General features: G+C 39.2%; 1 pseudogene; it reads left to right on the top strand.

The window, feature by feature from the left end:
- The first annotated feature begins 2,253 nt into the window (after positions 1 to 2,253).
- LOC102856406 lies at positions 2,254 to 3,152 on the top strand (annotated as a pseudogene).
- The last annotated feature ends 3,177 nt before the right edge of the window (positions 3,153 to 6,329 follow it).

Raw genomic sequence — 6,329 nt, 5'->3', positions numbered from 1 at the left:
ATCTGTAAATCCCTTCCACTTGAGAAAATACTCGACCTTCCCGTTCACTACACGTCGGTCCAGCACTTTCTCTACCACAAATTCTTCAGGTTCTGCCTCTTCAACTTTTTTACTCTTCCCATTCTGTTTCTTTCCCATTTTTTGTTCACCGCCCCCGAGCTGCTCCGGCTCCTAGGTCCGCGGCTTCTCCGGTCCTCCGGCTCGAGCCACATCCGAGGAGGAGGAGGAGGAGGCTGGAGTGCCGCGCGCGGGGCCGCCAAATGTGCCCACCTGGTGCTCAGCCTCACATTTCCTCACATCCAGTCAACTAACTACCTTTAACGTGGAGTACCATGGTTGGACTTAGCTGCAACAATTATCCAACAGAAGAGGCCACTTTCACAGGCCTTGAACGGAAATTTCTTTTGGTTCAGAAGTTCAGAGAGAAACACAGGCAATGAAACTGCTACTCCCTCTTCTATAGCAGTGACTCCTTATCTTTGGTTCTGGCAAAATTGAATATGATATGCCTTGCTGTTTTTCTTTTGGGGTCTATTCTATAAGGTATTCACTCAGCTTCTTGAATATATATTCTCTCATTCTTCTTTATGCCTGGGACGTTTTCTTCTAGTAATTCCACAACTTTTTTGTTGCCTTTACTTGCTTCTTCCTGTTCTAGGATTCTGATGATGTGCATGCTATTTCTTTTGATGCTATTTCCCCCATTAGTCTTAGGTTTTCTTCTTTTTCCTTTCTCTTTGATTCTGCTTTTTACTCTAGCATATCAGTGGTGACAATTGTGTCTTCTATTTCACTGGTTCTGAGTTCCATCTCTTCAACTGTGTCCATGTGTCCCTTCATCATATTGACATCATTGGACCTCATATTTTGGACCATGGTTTCTTGTTTTTCCAGAGCCTCTAATGCCTCATTTGTTTTATCTGCAATTATTTTTTTTAATATCTTCCTGGTTTTTCCTTGCATTGTCCTGTAATTCTTCAAGTTTGTCTTTCACCTATTGGAAATATTCAATCATTGTTCTTCTAAATTCCGTGTTAGAAAGTTCCATCAGATTCTCTGGCTTCAGGAAATCCATTGGTATTGTGTCACTTTTAGGGAATGGCATCTTGCTTTGTGCTTGGGTCGGGTGTAAGGTAGCCTGCTTCTTGAGTGACGTTGCTGTGGTTGTTTTTCTTGCTTGAGGTGATGATAGGGTTTTGATCAGAAGTCACTGCTATAGAAGAGGGAGTAGCAGTTTCATTGCCTGTGTTTCTCTCTGAACTTCTGAACCAAAAGAAATTTCCGTTCAAGGCCTGTGAAAGTGGCCTCTTCTGTTGGATAATTGTTGCAGCTAAGTCCAACCATGGTACTCCACGTTAAAGGTAGTTAGTTGACTGGATGTGAGGAAATGTGAGGCTGAGCACCAGGTGGGCACATTTGGGGCAGGCATACATGCAGGTGTATGACAGGCGTGCACACCGATGCTCATCAGGTGGGCACACATGGCAACTTCACTCAGATTCTAGCTGGCTGTGTGGGCACACACAGGGACCTCAGTCAGCTTGCAGCTGTCTCGCTCATGCCTGGTGGGGCTCACATTCCCAATAATTTTTTTAAATAAAGAAAATCTGAGCAATGTATTGTTTCCTTGTTTAAAAAAAACTCAAAAAACAAAACAAAACAAAAACCCAACAAAGCTCACAGAGATCTTACCATTTGAAACCAAGTTTCGTTCCATGCTCCTTAACTCTTTAACTTCTGATTCCTTGGTCTTTGGCCTCTTAACCATTTGGCCCTGCTGATCTCTTCGTCTGGTCTGGTCTCTGTCCTGCTCATATATTACAAAGATTTTTAGTGCAACCAAAAATGCCTGGAGGAGTGGTCCTCCTCCAGCAAGCCTCAAACTGAAGGTGTTTAGAAATACTAAGGGAAGTTCTTCACCCAGAGACAGCAAAGGAAAGTGGATGGACCATAGTAACAAGAAACAACAACAACAAAAAATTAAACACAGCAAAATGGTAGTGATAAAACCTGAACTGTCAATAATCACACTTAATGTGAATGGCTTAAACACATCTATTAAGAGAAAAAGAATAGTATAATGCATAAAGAAACAAAGCCTATCAATATTTTGTCTATAAGAGACACTACTAAGACACAAGAAAAAAGTAGATTAAAAAACAAAGACTGTAAAAAAGATATACCAAGTCTGTTCCCAGATCCTGAGGAAGCAGTCACGGGTGGGTGCCTGCGGCCTCAGAAATTTCTGACAAAATGCCTCTGTATCCATCTCTTGAAGACCTGAAAGTAGACAAAATCATTCAGGCACAGGCTGCCTTTTCTGCAAAATCTGCCAATCCATCAATTTTGTCAGAAGCATATGCTCCCATCACACAAGATGGAAATCTATACCCTAAACTATATCCAGAGCCCTCACAATAACATAGGTCTGAGTTTAACTGAAGAAGAAATATGTGCAGACATGGCTGTGGTCCCTGGAGCACCGACGCAGGGGTTAGTGGTAACATGACCTTCAAGTATGAACTATATGGTGGCTCCTTTAACTGGAAATGATGCTGGGATTTGAAGAGCAGAAATTAAGCAAGGGATTTGTGAAGTTATTTTGTGCAAAATAAAGATGGAAAAATTGGCCTCTGACTTCAGTCAATGGATAATGGTGTCTTTGTACAGCTAGTCCAGGCAAATTCTCCATCGTCTTTGGCTGGCCTGAGATTTGGGGATCAGGTGCTCCAGATCAATGGTGACAATTGTGCTGGCTGGAGCTCTAGTAAGGCACACAAATTGCTTAAACAGGCGTCTGGGGAGAAGATAACCATGACCATCCATGACAGGCCTTTTGAATGGACTATTACCATGCATAAGGATAGCACGGGACATTTTGGTTTTATCTTTAAAAATGGGAAAATGACATCCATAGTGAAAGATAGATTTCTGCCACCAGAAATGGTCTTCTCACAGAATATAACATCTGTGAAGTCAATGGACAGAATGTCATTGGATTGAAAGACTCTCAAATTGCAGACATACTGTCAGCATCTGGGACTGTAGTTACTATCACAATCATGCCTGCTTTCATTTTTTAACATATTAGTAAGAGGGTGACACCAAACATTATGAAAAGTCTGATGGACCATACTATTCCTGAGGTTTAAAAATCAAATCATGGAAACTTAGCTGCACCTCTCCGTTTCACTTCTTTGGCAACTCTATTATGCATATGAAGCTTTCAGAAGCCAGCGAATACATGCTGCATGAGGACCTATCTGTCTCCTCCTTAAATGGCTGGGACCCTACCCTCTGACCTGTATCTTGTTCATACTTCAAGTTAGCTGTATTCTTATCCCGATTTTACAGATGTGAAACTTTCAAAGGATGTACTGATCTCCATAGAATAGTAGTTTGTCTACTAGAAATTTGACGCTTCTGAAAGCCATTATGATTAAGATGACTGATACAGACTCACCTTTGTACAGTAAGTCACCATTATTGAAGATGCAGGGTAGTGGTATTCATGCTACTTTATTTCCATGGTATATTTGCATCTTTAATGTGTTGCTATATTCCATTTAGAATGAGTGACTGTGCTATTCTGTTTCTGGTTGTATGTTTGCATAACAGATCTATAAGTAATATTGGTTTCATTCTGCATAAGCATTACAGTGTATTTAGACTGCAAAAGATTGTAATGATTATAATTAAGTTTTAACTACCTTCACTTAATATGCTTAAACTGTTGCCTTAACCATGTTAAGCATCTAGAATGAGAGCCAGAATGTTATTGCTGCCTTTCTATAATCCAGAATGTCATTCCGTATTAAGCTGAAAGATAGACTAGCCAACAGTTTAATGGTACTTACGAGCTATTGCCTAGTTTTTAGTTGTACTGAGCGATTTTCTAATAAAACTGCATAATGGACACTTTTCTAAAAGTTACTGGTATTACTTTCTGAGAAATTGATTGCTATATATTTAATGTAAAAATTCTTATACTAAATAGGACAAAAACTTTTGAGTCATTTTGTTTCATTTGTAGAGCGAGACAAAACCTAGCCTGGGCATTATGTAACCAAGCTGCTTCGGAATTGTCTTAGAATGTCTTCTTGGTAATTTAGTCTCTTTCCTGACTCCTCTCTGCCAACGAAATGGCACTAACATTTTATCCTGATCCTTTCTATTATGTGTATTCCATTTTAATTATAAATACAAATAAAGTAAGATTTCAGACTGTTAAAAAAAACAACCCACGATATACCAGGCAAAATAACATCCACAAAGCAAGGAATGGCAATACTAATTTCTGATAAAATAGACTTCAGGATGAAAACCACTATAAAAGATAAGGAAAGGAATTATAGAATTATTAAAGGCACGATAGATCAGAGGACACAACCTTGGTTAACATTTCCACACCACATGATAGATCTGTAATATACTTTAACAGCAGTTAAAAGACTTGAAGAATGAAATAGAAAGCACCATAATAGCAGTAGGAGACTTTAATACACCACGCTTAACCAAGGAGAAGTCAACTTGAAAGAAACTCAACAAAGATGAAGAAGAAGTAAACTCTACAATTAGCCAACTCTACCCCATAGATGTATTCAGGGTACTTAACGCAAATTAAAAAAAAATGTATTTTCTTCTCAGTGGCACATAGTACATTCTCCAAAATAAGCCTCAAAAAATGAAAAAAAAAAAGTCCATTCATTTGTTGACAGGAACTTGGGGGGGGGAGACTAAAAAAAATGTTGACATAATGTAAAACATCCTCTCAGATTATTTTTTGTCTATTATCATTTTTTATTAATTTTAATGAATATTTACAGAGACTTTGGATTTCCATTCATTTATTGTTGCACTTTTCTCCCTGCCCATTTCCTCTCCCTCCCCCCTCCAATGCCAGTACACTCTTCTCTTTGAAAAGTAAAAGAAAAGTTCCCCCATTGTTTTACAATCCCTCCCCCCAGGTCCACTCCACTATGCATCCTTCATTCTGGACTCCTGTCATGACAATAATATCTAATCACATATCCCTTTTAAAGAGTTTTCTCCCTCATCCGTTTCAATGCATTATACATTATTTATCCCATCTTTCTCAGTCCCCACCGAACCCCGATGTCAGTCCTGTTTCACAACAGTGGCACCATGCAGTATTTGGTCCTGTGTGACTGGGATGTTTCACTCAGCATAATGTCCTCCAGGGTCACCCATTTTGAATAATATTGCATGAGTTCCTTGTTTTTCAACGCAGCATAGTATTCCATTGTGTGAATAATACCACAGCTTCTCTATCCATTCGTTTGTTGATGGGCACTTAGGTTGTTTCCAACTCCTTGCTATTGTGAACAAAGTTGCAATAAACATGGGTGTGCACATATCTTCCTGGGTGGCAGTTATGGTCTCTTTGGGGTATATTCTCAGTAGTGGAATTGCTGGATCAAATGGTATTTCTATTTGCAACTTTTTGAGAAAGCATCACACTGCCTTCCACAGTGGTTGCACCATTTTACACTTCCACCAATAGTGAATAAGGGTTCCAGTTTCTCCACAACCTCACCAGCATTTGTTGCTTGCTATTCTGTTAAATTTTACTATTCTGACTGGGGTGAGATGATATCTCATAGTTGTTTTAAATCCTCTCACATTATAATGTCAAAAAACTATAAATTAAGAAGAGAATAAAGAAGGAAAAAAACCCCCACGCATCTGGAAGATAATAACACCTTTTGAGCCCTATTAGATTATAGAGGAAACAAAAAGTGAACTAAAAAAGTTCCTTGAAACAAAATAAAATAAAATATATAGCTATGGCCGTCCTCAGGGGGCGGTTCATAGCAGTTGGCAAACACATAAAATAGGAAAGGAAGAGCAAAAGAAATTAGTTATCCCAACACTTCCATCAAATAGAAGGAGAACAACAAGCTAATCCCACAGCCTATGAAGAAAGGAAATTATAAGAACAAGAAAACCAGCAAGACCAGAAGATGGTTCTTCCTAAGGATCAATAAAATAAACAAACTATTGGTAAACTTAAGAAAAGATAAAACACAAATTATTCAAATAAGAACGTAAAGAGTTGGCATCACAACAGAACTAGCTGAAATTAAACCATTAAGAAAAGAATATTATAGAAAGTTACGTTGTTGTTGTTGTTGTTGTTATGTGCTGTCGAGTCGCCTGCGACTCATAGCGACACATACAACAGCCGTAAACTCCGCTCTGTCCTGTGGCAATCGCACTGTCTCTGACACTCCCATCCCAATTATCCCAGTCACTGAATCAATCCACCTCATAGAGGGCCTTCCTCTCCTGCACTGTCCCTCCACCCT

This window comes from Elephantulus edwardii, unplaced genomic scaffold (assembly GCF_000299155.1).
Source record: "Elephantulus edwardii isolate Elephantulus edwardi_28Jun2011 unplaced genomic scaffold, EleEdw1.0 scaffold00234, whole genome shotgun sequence".
NCBI lineage: Eukaryota > Metazoa > Chordata > Mammalia > Macroscelidea > Macroscelididae > Elephantulus > Elephantulus edwardii.
The sequence above is the reverse complement of the archived record's forward strand: the minus strand, read 5'-3'. Positions and strand labels throughout refer to the sequence as shown.